General features: G+C 35.4%; 1 pseudogene; it reads left to right on the top strand.

Moving 5' to 3' along the window:
* The window catches only part of LOC139195013 (protein NUCLEAR FUSION DEFECTIVE 4-like), a 41,978-nt pseudogene extending 36,399 nt beyond the window's left edge, over nt 1–5,579 (top strand).
* Nucleotides 5,580–19,128: the final 13,549 nt, after the last annotated feature.

Raw genomic sequence — 19,128 nt, 5'->3', positions numbered from 1 at the left:
GCAAGTTTCTTGGCTACATATCCTAAGCATCAAATGCTCAAGGTGAGGAATGAGTATGAGAGGTGGAGTGTAACAGAAACTGAGGAAAGCCACACTTTGACCTGAAATCTAGAAAAGGGAAGTTGGAAAAAAAAATTTCCATGCTATTTAAAAAAGAGTCTCTAAATAATCTCACCGTTGAATTTAGAACACCTTATCTTGAGATTCATGTGTTCGAAGGTTGAAGCCACTTGATAATATAAAGAGTTGCCTCTTGTTTATTTTACACACGCAACATGATAGTATTCATCATTGTTGTCTTCGTGCCACAACTTTCAAGGTTGTACGTCTGAATCCATAACGTCACAATTTGCAGTTTACGAAGTCGTATTGTCATGTGTTAAAAGAATTTGAACACTACGTATTTCGATTTACTCTGAAAGGCATGGTCTTTGGATAACTATCCATCTTCGAGGAGAACAACTATTTTACATACATAGTTAGGAATAATTGTGGGACTTCAGAGCCAAAGTAAGGTGGATTAGAATACGAGTACCTTAGAAGTCCAGTCATGGGCTCAACAATTTCTATCTCAGAGCTGCACAGACATACCAATGATGTCGCCATCATCTTAATTCGAATAAGTGGGCTAAGTTCGTCAACTTCGATGAAAATGACCATTCTTATTCCGCAAGATACGGAAACCTGATCCAATATAGAATCAACAATGTTTCATATATTTGTGGAGATTCTTACAATTTAGGGATTTGATGTGCATCACAAGCAATCACACTCCTAAGATTATACAATATCTACTGCTAGATATCATTTGAGATTCTCTCAATTTAATATAGATTTTATATCCTAAAATGACTCTCTCTCTCTCTATTGGTATAAATTTTAAATTTAAATTCAACACTTTATTAATTTAATTTTGTTAAAGCAATTTGAAGTTGACTAAAATAGGAGTCAATATTGCTCCAAAGCCTCTGCTTATCAACGTATAAACTTCATTATAATATGCCGACAGAATCATGCTATAATTATTGTGGACAAATATTAGGCCTAAATATTACCCCATGTAACTCCAACATGCCCAGTCAACTTTCAAGTATATTTTGGGGTTCTGGCGCAGCAAATTCCGCAGAAGATTACAGCACAAAAGCAGGGTAAATGTCATGGTTGCTAATTCAACACTGATTGACAGTAACAAGAATACATGCAAGAGTAATGTTATTTATATCATGTTTTTTTACTACATTTTCATACAATCTTATGTGGCATTTGATGTGGATAACAACATCATTTGAATTAATCATATTTTTAAATTTAGTTTATTATTTAATAAACTAATAATTAAGAAAAACTAGTTAATTAAATGATGATTGTGGTATACGAGGAGTTTTTCTCTTTCCTTTCCTTGGGTTTTGCAAATTTTTTCAAATGATGTGGCTGTTCACATCTAATACCACCTAAAATAATATAGAAATATGGTATAAAAACACATTATGAATATCGTTACTCTATATGCAGAGTTTCCATTTTCCTCTGCTCTTTATTACACCACTATACTGAATATGATTCCTTTCACATAGATTGTTTATGCCTACTAAACTAGTCATCAAATTTTTGTTTCCTTTAATTAAAATCAATTAAACAATGAGAAATTTTTTGATAAGCTGCCTAATTAAGTCAGCTCTCATAGTCACACTTGATGATACCAGCGTAAGATTTAGTGAGACTAGTATATATAGAATATCATTGATAGAATATTATCTTAGTTAGGATTGAATTGCAGAAACTTTAGAAGTTGCCGCTAGGCTCGTGTAACATGCTAATTTAGTGCCACGTTCACAATTCATATCCACATCCGTGATAGATTATGAGAGATTATATTAATATACTCTAAATTACTTTTTCCTCTCTTTTAAATTTTTAATATTTTTTATAAAATGTTAGTGGCTGTAGTATATAAAAAAAAAATTAAAAAGCATGGAGGAAAGTAATTTAGGGCAGGTTTCTTTGTTCAGGGCTGGCCCAGTCATGAGGGAGTGCAGGTGGTGTCGTATATACATCACATCAAGATTAGTGTGTGTATATATATGCATATGGTTAATTTGTACTACTGAATATAATTCTTTTAACCAAGACTGATGTCTGCTAAACTAGACATCAAATTTGTATTTTCTTTATTCAAAATCAACTAAATAAGGAAAGAAATTTTAGTAGACTGCTTGATTATGATAACTTTCACATTATATGAGTTGATGCTTTAGATTGAGTAAAACTAACATACAAGAAATATTATGTTTTTGTGAAAATTGTCCTACATATTACGCTCATGGTCATGGTCCGCATTCCTATAGTTGTCCTAAACGATAGTCATGCAGTATGCACATCAGGAAAATTATATATATATGCATATGGTTAATTTGTACAAAAAGCATTTTCTAACTGCACACATGTTGCAAAATGTGCACAAATTGAATCCCAAGTCTGCAGTACGCACCTTATCGTTTACTAGCATTCCTCCTCGAGGTAGGTCAACTTCCTAGTCAATGTGAATCCTCCATTGCTCACTCCGTTCCAGCCAAATTTCTGTTAAATATATTATAGAGTAAATTACACTTTCATATCTCAGGTTTGGGCTCTATTTCAATTCCTTACAATATCTTTAAAACATTTCACTTTTATACCTTAAGTACTATTTTATTTCAAAATAATACATCTGTTACATTTTTTATCCATTGATCCGTTAAATGCTGACGTGACTTGGCTGCTAAATGTCTACCACTTGGCAAACAAAATAATATTTTTTTTTTAAAAACCTGATTTTTTACATATAAAATAAAATAAAATAAAAAATTGAAACCCCAGGTAGAAGAAGAACAGGAAAAGGAGGGAGGAAGAAAAGAAAAAAAAAACCAACTCCCCCCTGTCCACAACCCTCCTCCTGTCCCCCTTCCCCCCCCCCCCCCCGGGCCGAGACCCAGCTGCCCCCTCTCCCCGTGCGACCCTCCTCCCTCCACGATCTGGTGATTATCAGCAAGAAGAAGAAGAGGAGGGAGGAAGAAAAGAAAAAAAATAAACAACCCCCCGCCCGGCCCGAAGAAGAAATCTACAGCAGGAAGAAGAAGAGGAAGAGGAGGGAGGAAGAAAAGAAAAAAAAAACCAACCCCCCCCGGTGGAGACCCATCTCCCCCCTCTTCCCGCGCGACCCTCCTCCCTCTGCGATCTGGTGATTTTCAATGTGGGTGAGTTTTGAAATTACTTTGAGTTGGTCTGTGGGGTGATTTTTTTCTTTCTTTCTTTGTCCCTTTTCTTCTTCTTCTTTTTTTGTTTGTAAAAATTCAGGTTTTTAAAAAAAAATTAAAAAATTATTTTGTTTGCCACGTGGTAGACATTTGGAAGCCACGTCAGTATTTAACGGATCAATGGATGGAAAATGTAATAGATGTATTATTTTGAAATAAAATAGTACTTAAGGTATGAAAATGAAATGTTTTAAAGATGTTGTAAGGAATTGAAATAGAACCCAAACTTAAGGTATGAAAGTGTAATTTACCCTATATTATATATATAGATACACTATACTGCTACAGGTAACACCTCAAAACCTCAGAGTCAGAGTGTTGGAAATTCTTATCCAGAAACAAGAGAAAAAAATGGTGGCGGCTGAGTTCAATTCCGGTTTTGGGAACAAGGGAATGAGGAGCTTTGGCTTTTAAGTTCTCCATGCCAGATGGTTCGTGGTTTTTGCGTCAATGCTAATCTTATCCATGTCCGGCGCAACGTACATGTTCGGCCTCTACTCAAACGACGTCAGAACCTCTTTAGGCTATGATCAAACGACAGTCAATCTGCTAAGCTTCTTCAAAGACTTGGGAGGCAATGTCGGCATCATAGCCGGGCTCATCAATGAGGTCACAGGGCCGTGGGTGGTCCTATTACTCAGCGCGCTCAAGAATTTTTTCGGGTACTTCATGATATGGCTGGCGGTGACTGGTCGGACATCGAAGCCACGAGTGTGGCACATGTGTTTGTACATCTGCATAGGCGCAAATTCACAGACGTTTGCAAACACCGGCGTGGTGGTGAGCTGTGTAAAGAATTTCCCGGAAAGTAGAGGCAGTGTTTTGGGGATTTTGAAGGGACTTGTTGGCCTCAGTGGTGCAATTATCACACAGCTATTCCATGCTTTCTATGGAAACGACATAAAGTCTCTGATTTTGTTAATTGGCTGGCTTCCGGCTGCTGTTTCGTTGGTGTTTCTTCCGATTATTCGGTTGATAAAGTTCGTCAGACAACGGAATGAGCTCAAGGTTTTTTACAATATTCTCTACATTACTCTCGGCTTAGCCGGGTTTCTCATGGCTATAATTATTATAGAGCACAAGCTGAAGTTTTCAAGAATTGAGTACATCGGAAGTGCTTCAGTTGTAATTGTGTTACTCTTTCTACCCATCGGCGTTGTTATATTTGAAGAATTGAAGATCCCGAAGAGTAAAATAAGAGTGTTGGACGATCAATCTGAGCTCAAAGTAGTAGCTGAGAATCCAATGCCAGCTCCTTCTCCTCCTGTTCAAGTAGCCCTGTCACTTGCTGCAGAGTCTTGACAAACACGAAGCATACGGCAATCAGTTTTCAGCCCGCCGAATAGAGGTGAGGACTACACCATACTGCAAGCAGTTTTCAGCATTGACATGCTGATCTTGTTCCTTGCCACAAGTTGTGGTGTAGGCTGCACTTTAACCTCCATCGACAACTTGGGTCAGATTGGGAGCTCATTAAGCTACCCAACTGACAGCACAAGCACTTTCATATTTCTGGTGAGTATGTGGAATTACCTCGGAAGAGTCACTTCCGGCTTCTCCTCAGAAGTGCTTTTGAAAAAATACAATTTCCCTCGCCCCCTCATGCTCACTTTTGTGCTTCTCTTGTCATGCGTTGGCCATCTTCTCATAGCCTTTCGCGTCCCCAATTCTCTTTACTTTGCCTCGGTGATCATCGGGTTCTATTTTGGGGCACAATGGCCATTGATTTTCACCATCATATCGGAAATCTTTGGCCTCAAGTACTACGCCACTCTGATCAATGTTGGTGGTGCTGCTAGCCCTATTGGGGCTTACCTTGTCAATGTTAAAGTGGCTGGAAATTTATACGACGCGGAGGCCTTGAAGCAAATGAAGGCTTTGGGAAGGACTAGAAAACCATGGGAGGGCTTAAGTTGTGTGGGAGTGCGCAATGCTACAAATTGGCTTTCATAATAATGGCTGCAGTGGCATTTTTCGGGAGCCATGTTTCTTTTATTTTGGTAATTAGGACAAGAAAATTTTACAAAAGTGATATTTACAAGAAGTTCAGAGAGGCAGCGGTGGCAACCGGATCGGATAACGTAGCTGCTCCGTCAACTGGTTTGGTGCCTCTGAGAGAAATGGGGGCCAAAGCTCCTGTGGATGCTGCAAATTCTTCAACCTCCTCAGATGGTAAGGGTTAAGCAATGAGGTAGTTTACTAATTGCTCTATGCATGTATGAATGATTGTTCAGATCGTATTCTTGTAATCTCCAAGTCATGTGCAAAGGAAAAATCTTTGATCAATATGTTGGTAACATGCTTAATTAGGAGTTGTAATTAGGAGAAGAGTAGCTTAAAAATCTACTATTGAGATCATTTACATATTTCTAAGTGATAAGAGTAATTAAATTTTTGCTAAACGGAATAATTTTTACAATTTGATTACCGTCTACCACATAAAATGGCATGTTCCGGCCAGTTTCCATGTAACTTATCGCCTTTATAACTTAAGGTCAGCAAGTTATGAGTTTAATTGAATCCGAATAAATCAGCGTATCTGCAGAAACCTTCAATTTCTTCTCCTTTTCACGTTGGCAATAGTGTAGTAGGACTACAGTTTTTCTTTCCTACTTTCTTGGTTCAAGCGTGACTCAAAATCCCAGCTACCATTCAATTTGTGGCAGCACTAGCACACTTTCGGCAAAGCCGGCCATGGGCTATTGTTGTCTATCAATTTGCTTGTGTGATATGACAAAAAAGATAAACAAAAAATGATGGTAGAAACAAAAAATTTCATAATTTGGCTGTCAAATGCCAAAAAACTAGAAGAGCACAAAATATGATAAGTATGCCTGCAATTAATATTTTTTTTTACGTTTGGGAAAAATTTTGTGGAAATTTTGTAGGAACTTTGTTTGTCTACAAGGGTTGTGTTTATATATATATATATATATATATATATATATATATATATATATATATATATATATATATATATCACCATATCATAATCTCAATGGGGCTTCAACTTTTCTTTGCCCTCAAGTTCTTCTTTCTTACCACCACAGCAGCAATGCTATATAAGACAAGAAAACAACTCACGATCGATCACATTGCTGTCGTATAAGGGTTATCCCCACAAAGACCAGTTAGCTCCATAGCTAGCATGCGTCTTGTGAACAACTCTTTTTGTTTTCGGGAACTCATCATCCACGTGTGTGTGTGTACAATTGTCCACATAATTTCTACCATCATCAGTAGATAGTCGCTTTGCACTCATTTGGTATCAGAGCCAAGTGAGTGGTAATTGCATTAGCATCTTCTTAATCTGCAAGTCAGGTTCATTTTCAGTCTTCCAATTTACAGTCTATCTTATCTGTTAATCTTCTAAGTATGTTTGTTCGACTCCCCAACCAAACAGTAAGGCGTGTTCCAAACAATAAGTCCCAGGAGAGGCATGAGCGGGGAAAGAGTTTAGCTAATACGCGAGGAAGATGACACATTTAAGTTTTTAGTATTTTGTTTGCCTGTATTATGAACTTCATGAGTAGATTATTTAGATCTAATTCAATGGCCAGCACTAGCTCTAGATCCAGTTTAGGCACAATTCCATATATTGTTAATGAAGAACAAAAACTTGATTTTCAAACTGATGACAATGTTGACTTTGGAGATTGGAATATCCCCAAGGTTTCAAGTAAAAATATTTACAAAAAGAAGTGGTCAGTAGCCTCATTTAGAAGTGAACATCATGTTAAGATAGTTGGAAAAGCTTATGCTCTTAGTAAAGAACATGAAACTTGTCAATTATTTTCTTCAGAACAAATTAAAACACATAGAAAAGATGGTCATAACTATATACGCATCGGCTTAGTTCAAATTGCTGTAAAACCATTAACACGTAGAGGCCTTAATACCTCTATTTTGTTATGTCTCCGAGATGCTAGATTCACTAACTTCAGTGATAGCATACTTGGTATGATCGAATCCAGTCTTTATAATGTACCTATCCATTTTGATTGTTTCCCAGACCTTACCATAAGTCTTTCAGATCCTCATATGCTAAAAGCACTCACATTAAATATCAAAACTTCAGGATATCAAGTCTTTGAAGGAACACAGCCTTTGGCACTATATAGGGTTTACTACAAAGTCACTGGCACAAATATGAATTTTCAGGCCTTAACCAAAAGTACTAGAGATCATACAATCTTAATACAAACCAACCAAGAAAATGCGAACGTCAAAGTTCCCAGAACCATTAGATGGTCAAATATCAGTCTACCTTTAGATTGGTGTTTGATCAACGAAAGTAAAGAATTAATCAATTCATTAGCCAATAGGAAATTAAAAGCGATAGACACTAGTTCATCCGTCACCCAACAAGAATTAATTAATGATTTAATCAATATCAAATTAAAATCAGTAGAAACAACCTACACATCCGAGATACCAATCTCATACCCAAGATCAAGGAGAACAAACTTCTCCATCAGAATCTGATTTTAAAGCAGGTCAGATTAATCATCAACTTTTAGTTTTAAACAAACATTTCAAATGGAATAAGAAAAGGCTCAATGTTGATATTGAAGCCACAGAAAACATTCCCGAAAGGAACATTTTCAAAAATAAATATACAAAAGAACAAAAATTGGAAATTTACAAAGAATGGACTAATTTCATGGAAACCCACATATTTGAAGTATTTTTCTTCGATTATGTTGAAAAGTACTATAAATCTGCAAATAAATTAAAGGTAATAACCAAAGAAAATTGGCTTAAAGAAGACAAAACTATTGTCTCTTCCAACCATCCCCCATAAGAAACAATTCTCATCATAACTGCCAATACACAAATTCCCGCTACTCCTTTTAAGTTACTCAAGGAGGATGCAGGAGTTAAACCAGTTATTGAACAGAATAATTTCACTAACCAGAGTCTACATACCATAGGAAAACAATTAGATAAAATAGAAACAAAGATAGATAAAATTTCTCAACCAAAACCAATACACAAAGAAAAACCATTAATCAACTTCCCAAAATCCTCTTCTAGCACAATCGCTTTAAAGACAATGTCCACAAGTCAAAAAATAGACCAAATGTTACAACAACTAAAACAAGAAAAAACAGTCAATATTTTACAAAATCAAGATGAGTCTCATGTAGAAACAATTTCTACAATATGGGATTCAGAAAACGAAACTGACATAGATTCCATAAAGAAAGTGGAACAAGCTTTTCAAAACGTTGAACTCAAAAGGATTACCAACAAACGTGTTAATCCAACATTCCTCACAAAAAACTGGTATCCTAGATCTACTCCGCCTGATATTCAATTTGAAGAAAGAAACATTAAAAATGAGTTTTCTATCTCTTTTGATAAACTCTATGAATGGAATATAGATGGCTTATCAAAACAAGAACTTTTAAACAAACTCCAACATATCTCTATGGTTGCTAATAGCTATATCACCAATCCTAATCTCAACCAAACACAAGTAGTCGACCTTTTGGTCCTTGGATTTATTGGAATGCTTCATTCTTGGTGGGAGAAATATCTCACTGAACAATCCAGAAATGAAATAAAACACGCAGTCAAAAGAGATGAAGAAGGAATACCCATCTTCGATGAACAAATAGGACAAGGCGTCCCTGACGCAGTCAACGCATTGCTCTTCACAATCATATAACATTTTATAGGAACACCTAGTAATGTCACTTCCAGGATTCATGATCAACTTAGTAATTTAAGATGTCCTACACTAAGCGACTCTAGATTGTACAATGATGTATTCATGTCTAGAGTCATGCTTAGAGAAGATAGTAATCAACCATTTTGGAAAGAAAAATTTATTAATGGATTACCAAACCTCTTTGCTCATAAAGTTAGAAATGTCTTAGTTATGAAGACGGTGTCATACCATATCATACCCTTACTTATGGAAATATAATTAATATTATTCAGAAAGAAGGATTGAAAATGTGTATAGATATGAAAATTTCAAAACAAGTAAACAAAGATAAATCCATCGCTAACTATGAATTAGGAACATTCTGTGAACAATATGGACTACTTCATATTGCTCCATCAAATAAAAAGAAACAATCACAAGTCTATAACAAGTATCCCAATAGATACTCAAGCAGACAAAACCCCAGATACAACAAATACAAATCTAAAAACAAAAACCTTGAAACTAACAAGTTTTATGAAAAACTCAAGACTGATAAGTCAAAAAGAAAACTCACAGGGAAATTTTTCCCCAAAAACAAAAAAGGAAAATGCTACAAATGTGGCAAATTTGGCCATTATGCCAATAAATGTCGAGTCAAGCAAACGATTAATCAATTAAAGATCTCTGAGGAAGAGAAACTTCAGTTAATCCAAGTCTTAGAACTTAGAAACACAGACCACAGTCAATCAGAAGATGATTTGGAATTGTCCTCTTCTGAGAACAATTCCTCAAGTAGTCTTTCATCACCCGATATTAAAATAGGTTATACTGATACATGTTGCAATAACAAGAGTTCATTACTCAACAAACAAGAAGAACAAGAAAATCTTCTTATTGAATTAATTAGCAAATTCGATGACCCAGAATTAAAATCCTTTTACCTTCGGAAACTAAAGAAATTAGTTTCTCCAGAAGAACCTGGCACTAGCCAATCCCAACAAATTCCAAAAATCTCTCTTAGCACAACCTTGGAAAGGTTCGATAAGTCTAAGAAAGAAATCACAGTTAAAGACATTCAAAGAGAAATTAATAAAATCAAAGATGAGATTAAATTTTTAAAATCTGAAAGTTTAGAAGTACGTACTCATCTTAGTAAAATTCAAACACAAGCACTCATCAAAGAAGAAGAATGCAGTAGTTCCTCTTCTGATCACAATTCAGATCCTCAGTCAAGCAAACGCTCAACACAAGACTTAGTCTTAGGTCTCTTAGACAAGATAAGAATCCAGAAATGGTATTCTAAAATTAAGATAATAATTGAAGATTTTCATTTAGAAACAATTGCTTTGATTGATTCCGAGGCAGACTTGAATTGTATTCGAGAAGGATTAATTCCTACCAAGTATTTTCATAAGTCAACAAAAATACTTAGTGCTGCTAACCAGTCACCAATGCAATTAAAATATGAAATACCTAAAGCACATGTTTGTCAAAACAATATTTGTTTTAAAACCCCATTTGTTTTATTAAAAAAACATTTCAGATCCAGTCATATTAGGTCTTCCTTTTGTAGCTCTTATATATCCTTTTAAGGTTTATCATAATCGGATTACCACTAGAGTCTTAGGACAGAAAATCACATTTGAGTTCTGCTTGGAAACAGATCTCAAAAAATTAAGACACTTACAGAAAAATAATATATCAAAAACCATTAGTATGATTACTAATAAGTCACAACACATTAATTTCTTAAAAGAAGAAATTCATCACAAACGAATTGAAGAACAACTAACAAATAGGTCTTTGTTAGAAACTATTAACAATTTTCAAAAGAAACTTGTTAATGATATCTGTTTTGATATTCCTAATGCCTTTTGGCACCGCAAACAACACATTGTTAAACTTACTTATATAAAGGAGTTTAATGAATAAAAAATTCCGACCAAAGCCAGACTTATCCAAATGAGTCAAGAAGCCATGCATTTTATGTCAAGAAAAACGCAGAATTAGAAAAAGGGACTCCTAGATTAGTTATTAACTATAAACCTTTAAATGAAGTTTTCGAATGGATTCGGTATCCAATTCCCAACAAAAGAGATTTGATAAAAAGGCTTTCTCTAGCAGTTATTTTTTCAAAGTTTGACATGAAATCAAGTTTTTGGCAATTTCAAATACATGAATTTGATAAATACAAAACAACTTTTGTAACACCTTTCGATCATTATGAATGGACTGTAACGCCTTTCGGCCTCAAGAATGCCCCAAGTGAATTTCAAAATATTATGAATGAGATTTTTAATCAGTATAACCATTTTTCGATTGTTTATATTGATGATGTTCTTATTTATTCAAAGTCTATAGATGAACATTAGAAACATTTACATTTGTTTGCTAGAATAACCAAGTCCAATGGTTTACTTGTTTCTGCATCAAAAATTAAACTGCTTCAGACTAACATTAGGTTCTTAGTCTACCATTCAACCCATAGATAGAGTTATCCAATTTGCTAATAAATTCCCAGATCAGATTACTAACAAAACCCAAATACAGAGATTCCTTGGATCATTAAACTATGTTTCAGAATTCTATCCTCACCTTCGACAACAATGTAAACCTCTATTTGATCGTCTCAAAGATAATCCTCCATCGTGGTCTCCCATTCACACTTCTATTGTTAAACATATCAAATCATATGTTAAGCCATTGCCCTGTCTTGACATTCCAACTCCCAACTCATTTAAAATAGTTGAAACTGATGCATCTGATATCGGTTATAAAGGTATCCTCAAGCAATCAATCTCTTCCGGATCTCCTGAACAAATTATTCACTTCCATTGAGGAATATGGAATCCAGCACAACATAATTATAGTACTATTAAGAAAGAAATATTATCCATTGTATTATGCATTAGCAAATTTAAAGATGATTTATTAAATCAAAAAATTTTAGTTCGTGTCGATTGCAAATCTGCAAAACATGTTTTACACAAAGTTTTTCAAAACATTGCATCAAAACAAATTTTTGCACGGTGGCAGGCCATATTAAGCATTTTTTATTTTGATATTGAATACATTAAAGGCAGCCGCAATAGCATCCCCGATTTCCTAACAAGAGAATTTTTTAAGGGGAAGAATGTCAGAACAAAAGCCTAATCAAAGAAGACTTCCAGCCACTTTACCACAACGAAAACAGAAATCTATTCCCGATTCTGCATCGGCCTTTGCCATGACCAACCAATTCACTCCTTTAGGATCCACAATAGGAAATTTCCGACCAAACTACCACACACCAAGGCCAAACTACCAAACGGTATTAGTCAGTCAGTATGATCCTTATTCATCCCACTACCCATCTTCTCCAAATCCATCAATTAGTTATATTAAAACATCTCCATACGTTAATAAATCACCCAAGGAATACCTTTTCAGCATACCCCCCAATATTTCCCAGGAACAAACACCAGCCAAAATAGCCACAACGGTTTTCGCAGTCAATTTCCATTATCTACCAAATGCACCTCATAAAACCCTCAAATATTATCAAGCCATCCTCAGTGAGACCGAATCCATTGCTATTAAGCCAATTTTTAGTACAACTCATGCTAACAAAATCCTGTACCATTTCCTTCACATTAGAAAATTCCTAACATAAAGAGAATGGCGATTCCCCCTTTACCAATCCAAACCTCTTCATTCTCAGCATATTCTTATTCCCAATAACAAATACAATTATTTTGAGTATATCGACGATTAGTCTAACATTTTCCTTCATCAAACATAAGACTTTAGTCATTCATGGTTTGTTACTTTTGATAAAAGTTTCAGATTAATTTCCTAGCATGGTTTCCTAGATGGTGGTCATCTCATGCCCCAACAGCCAGCCTCCTTCCCGAGAATCTCATGCATGTTTTATCAGAAAATTTCCAAACGAAATTTGACAGAAGCAGATTCAACCATTATATCACCATTCTCCCATTGTTCATGGCCAAATACAAAATCCTGTGGAATTATAAAGTTGAAAATGGTGAAGTCTATAGATAAAGAGCAGTCAAATGGTGGGACAAGGGTTGTTGAGAGGATGTGTCTGAACGATTTGGAGTCTGAGTCCCACCATTCAATATAATCAAAATAATTGTATTTGTTATTGGGAATAAGAATATGCTGAGAATGAAGAGGTTTGGTGACACACCCCGACCTAAATCAGGGCATGCTGGGCGTCACGTGAGAGTGACGTAACCATGTGCACAATGCGGAAGCAATAAAGATATAAGGAATTACGAATAAACAAAAACCAAATCAACTAGAGTACTAACTAATATAGAGTGCTAGTGCAAGATTAAGTGTGAAATACACAACCAAAGCATAAATATCCTAAGTGCAATCAAGCAGAACAAGTACTAATTATACAACACCAAAGGGTGATCCTACATTTATGATGTTCTGTTAGAACCACCGTCGAAGTCCTCGTGATCCACCAAAGCACTTCTACCTAAAACTTGGAGAGGCACAAAATAGAAAGTGTGAGTGGGCAAAAATAAAGCTTTTCAAAATCATTTCATTTCTCAAAAGTTCTAACCCCTCACCGTAAAACCTGTATAATTTTCCCAGAAAAATAGAATCTATATATATATATATATATATATATATATATATATATATATATATCTCAAAACCATGCCAAAGTATCTCAATGCAATGCTATAGGTAAACCAGGAAAAATATATAAATATCAAATATCGCATCAACTAAATCTCTCTAATTCATACTGCATTGCTAAGTATATAGCTCATAACTAATCTCAATCATATCAAATCAAATCCTACACACGAGTTGGAACCACCTATAGTGGTCTATATGACAAGACTAGGTGTAAAGTAAATATGCTCTAGTGCCACGATCACGTGAAGGTTGTGCGGATGATCGCGGGTCACCTATGAGTCGAAACCACCTAAAGTGGTATGTACGACAAGCCTGTGCACCGAACTTGGATACAAGGTGAGCATATGGTGCGGGAGGTGAACATAACGTGAAAGACTGTGCCCTAACTCTGGGCGGGAGCACTAACACCAGGGTACAGGTTTATGAGCTCTTAATACATTACAACATATCTCACATAACCGAAACAATCTCATACCTTTGATTCATGAACTTACCTGGCACTTAACTGTGCGTCCGCAGCACCAATCATGAATGTATGCAACTACTAATGCATAATTAAAATAGATAGATACTTGCATGGCATTTCTAAAACATATATTCATTTAAATTCCTTTTCTAGGAAAAAAATCTCAAGTATATAGGTATATACAGAAAACCAAAAGCCCACTCACTAGTATGTCAAAGGGTCGTAGCCCTCGAGCCTCGATTGATGGCGCTCGTCCTCAGGATGGGTCTCACCTATATGCGAAAGAACTGAATAAATGTTATTTAAAGCACATAACCAAAACTAGATAATAACTTCTCATACATTGCTCAAATGGGGTATTTGAATATACCACCATGATCTACTTAACCTCAGGTACATCCCCATATTTTTAGAAAACCTTTCCGACGTCCCATGTGCCGCCACACGCCGGACAAGGCACAGCCAAATGCACCCTCACGCGTGGCTAACCCTGACAGAATCCTTAACTGTCGTTAAGGAATATTTTGCTAAAAATTAGAATACTCTGTTAAAATTAACCTGACGTCGTTAGCTGCCATTAGGAATATTCCGTCAATATCGACGGAATATTCTCCTTTCTTCTCTGACGAATGGCCGGTTGCCGTCGCTGGAAACTGGAAATTCGAAAAACCTTAATATCTTCTTCAATTCTCAACCAAATTTCATGAATTTTATACCAAAATGAAGCTTAAGACAAGTAGAACAAATCCTTACTAGTTTTAGGACCTAAAACTCATGGGATCTCGCTGGAAAAATCCACGATAACTGGCCACCTCTACAACTCACTATTCATGAGCTTCCTGACGTCCAAAATGCCTCAACTCTCTTCTCCGAGCTTCGGGGGAGTGATCTAAAGCTTCCTATAACCTCAAAACCCCCTGAAAACTAAATTTACGTGCGCATGAACAGTGCATCAAATCGGGATTCGAGTTCTCACGATCCTGACGTCCTCGCGACCAACTAAGGGTACTAATGTGTTCTTGGGCTTACAAGGAACACAAAACTAACCTTCAAGTCTTTGATCCGTAAATGAAATGGATACTTGAAACTTGTCTGTACGGTTTGTACGAAAAATGGGAAGAAAAAATCGAGAGGGATAGAGAGAGAGAAAGAGCACGGGAGTGATGTGTATGTGTGAGTGAATGTGTGGTCCAAGTTGGGTCACAAACCAAAACAAATAAAAATTTAAAATTTGATTGGGCCCAACTAGTTAGGAAATGAACTTAATTGGTCCAAAACCTTAGCCCATTTACACACACCATCACCAAACGCTCAAGGGTAATTTCGTCAATTCACGTTATCAATAAAAATAATTCAAGACAGGTCGTGACATTTGGATTGGTAAAGGGGGAATCCCCATTCTATTTCTGTTAGGAATTTTCCAATGTGAAGGGAATGGTACAGGATTTTGTTGGCATGAGTTGTACTAAAAATTGGCTTAATAGCAATGGATTCGGTCTCACTAAGGATGGCTTGATAATACTTAAGGGTTTTATGAGGTGCATTTGGTAGATAATGGAAATTGATTGGGAATACCGTTTTGGCTATTTTGGCTGGTGTTTGTTCCTTGGAAATATTGGGGGGTATGCTAAAAAGGTATTCCTTCGGTGATTTATTGACATATGGAGATGTATTAGTATAACTAATTGATGGATTTGGAGAAGATGAGTAATGGGATGAATAAGGATCATACTAGCTGACCAATGTCATTTCGTAGTCTGGTCTTGGTGTTTGGTAGTTTGGTCAGAAATTTCCTACTGTGGATTCTAAAGGAGTGAATCGGTTGGACATGGCTAAGGCTAATGAGGAACCGGGAATAGATTCCTGTTTTGGTGGTGGTAAAGTAGTTGGAAGCCTTCTTTGATTAGGCTTGTGTTCTGACATTCTTCTCTTGCAAAAATTCTCTTGTTAGGAAATCGGGGATGCTATTGCAACTGCCTTTAATGTATTCAATATCAAAATAAAAAATGCTTAATATGGCTTGCCACTTTGCAAAAATTTGTTTTGATGCAATGTTTTGAAAATCTTCCTGTAAAACATGTTTTGCAGATTTGCAATCGACACGAACTAAAAATTTTTGATTTAATAAATCATCTTGAAATTTGCTAATGCATAATACAATAGATAAGATTTCTTTCTTAATAGTACTATAATTATGTTGTGCTAGATTCCATACTCCTGAATGGAAGCGAATAATTTGTTCAGGAGATCCGGAAGAGATTGATTGCTTGAGGATACCTCCATAACCAATATCAGATGCATCAGTTTCAACTATTTTAAATGAGTTGGGAGTTGGAATGCCAAGACAGGGCAATGTCTTAACATGTGATTTGATTTGTTTAACAATAGAAGTGTGAATGGGAAACCACGATCGAGGATTATCTTTGAGACGATCAAATAGAGGATTACATTGTTGTTGAAGGTGAGGATAGAATTCTAAAACATTGTTTAATAATCAAAGGAATCTCTGTGACTGGGTTTTGTCAGTAATCTGATCTGGGAATTTATCAGCAAATTGGATAACTCTATCTATGGGTTGAATGGTAGACCGATGAATATTGTATCCTAAGAACCTAATCTTAGTCTGAAACAATTTAATTTTTTATGCAGAAACAACTAATCCATTGGACTTGATTATTCTAGTAAACAAATGTAAATGTTTCCAATGTTCATCTATAGACTTTAAATAAATAAGAACATCATCAATATAAACAATCAAAATATGGCTATACTAATTAAAAATCTCATTCATAATATTTTGAAATTCACTTGGGGCATTCTTGAGGCCAAAAGGCATTACATTCCATTCATAATGACCGAAAGGTGTTACAAAAGTTTTTTTGTATTTATCGAATTCATGTATTTGAATTTGCCAAAAACCTGATTTCATGTCAAACTTTGAAAAAATAACTACTTGAGAAAGCCTTTTTATCATATCTCTTTTGTTGGGAATTGGATACCGAATTCATTCCAAAACTTCATTTAAAGGTTTCTAGTTAATAACTAATCTAGGAGTCCCTCTTTCTAATTCTGTGTTTTTCTGTACATAAAATGAGGGCGTGACCATGGTGATTTACTTTTTCTAACAATTCCTTTATTAAGAAGTTCTTGGATTTCTGTTTTCCAGAATTCCATGGCTTCTTAACTCATTTGGATAGGTTTGGCTTTGGTTGGAATTTTTTATTCATTAAACTCGTTTATATAAGGAAGTTTAACAGTGTATTGTTTGCGGTGCCAAAAGGCATTAGGAATATCAAAACATATATCATTAACAAGTTTCTTTTGAAAATTGTTAATAGTTTCTACCAAAGACCTATTTGTTAGTTGTTCTTCAATTCGTTTGTGATGAATTTCTTCTTTTAAGAAATTAATGTGTTGTGACTTATTAGTAATCATACTAATGGTTTTTGATATATTATTTTTCTATAAGTGTCTTAATTTTTTTAGGTCTGTTTCCAAACAAAACTCAAATGTGACTTTCTGTCCTAAGACTCTAGTGGTAATCCGATTATGATAAACCTTAAAAGGATATATAAGAGCTATAAAAGGAAGACCTAATATGACTAGATCTGAAATGTTTTTTATTAAAACAAATATTGTTTTGACAAACTTGTGCTTTAGGTATTTCATATTTTAATTGCATTGGTGACTGGTTAGCATCACTAAGTATTTCTGTTGACTTATGAAAATACTTGGTAGGAATTAGGGCCAAGTGAAAATACTATATATATATATATATATATATATATATATATATAGCATATGTTAATAAAAAATAGACGGTTCGGATCGTTGAAATTTAATGTAGAGTGGATCCCACTAGTAATTCGTATTTTTTGAAAAAAAATAAGGCTTTGTCGCCAAAAATGGTCCCTGAGATTTTCATAACACATAAATTTGGTCTTTGAGATTTAAAATCAATAGAAGTGGTCCCTGAGATTGTCCACCATCCATTATTTTGATCATTCCATTAAAAATCTCCGTTAAGTGGTCCCTGAGCTTTTTAATGGAATGACCAAAATGATGGATGGAAGAGAATCTGAGGGACCAAAGTTACGTGTTGTGCAAATCTCAGAGACCAAAATTATGTGTTATGCAAATCGCAAGGACCAAAATTATGTGTTATTGTAAACACAAAAATTCTGTAACGAATGAAACGAGAACATGTATACAAAGTAGATTTGTATTAATAAATTTGTAGGGTTACAATCTCTGTTTACAACTTTTCTCTGATTCATTCTTCAAATTTGATGTAAATGCGTAGGTTATTGATCCAAGGGTTGCGATGACTTGATCTCGGGTGAACAATTGAACGATTGCTTCAAGTTTTGAGCTTGAAAACAATGTGTGGAAGGTCTTCACCTCAAGGTGCGGCAAAGATGATGTTGACGCAGGATTTCGTTGATTCAAGGGTCTTAACAACTTGATTTTGAATCAAACGTCTTTACAAGTTTTAAGCTTGCAACAAAGTCTTGAAGGAATCAGCACAAGTGCTTGTTGATTCTTCAAGAGAATGCTTTGGCTTTGGTCGAAAGAAAGCTTCGGCTTTGGTTGTACATTCTTCAAAGAGAGCTTTGGTAGCGTATTAGTCTTCAAAGATTTGGCAGATGTTCTCCTTTTGTGAGAATTTCGGCCCTTCAATGTAGAAATTGTCCAACTTTATGCTTGTTTGAGGACCTTGTATTTATAGACTTCTCAAATCTTGCCTTTGGATGGATTTGGCTTTGATTTGTGTCTTGATTTGTCCATGGGAGAATTTAGGCATGTTTTGTGTCTTAATTTCAGCCACTTTCCCTTGCTTGGTTGAAATCTATAGGGCTTTCTTGTCTCTTTTTGCGAGCAATCTTCAATTCTTGCTTGTTTTGTGAAAATGTTTTAGCTTTCATTCCGGTTTTGGGAGCAATTTGGGCCTCTTGCCGATTTTAAGGAGATTTCTTCCCCTTTGCCACATTTTAGGAATGCTTTTGAGCTTCCTTTGCTTAATTTGTGCCACATGTCATTGATGACTTGTC

The sequence above is a fragment of the Malus domestica genome, chromosome 04 (genome assembly GCF_042453785.1).
Source record: "Malus domestica chromosome 04, GDT2T_hap1".
NCBI classification, from domain to species: Eukaryota; Viridiplantae; Streptophyta; class Magnoliopsida; order Rosales; family Rosaceae; genus Malus; species Malus domestica.
Note: the sequence above shows the minus strand (reverse complement) of the source record. Positions and strands in the feature narration are given on the sequence as shown.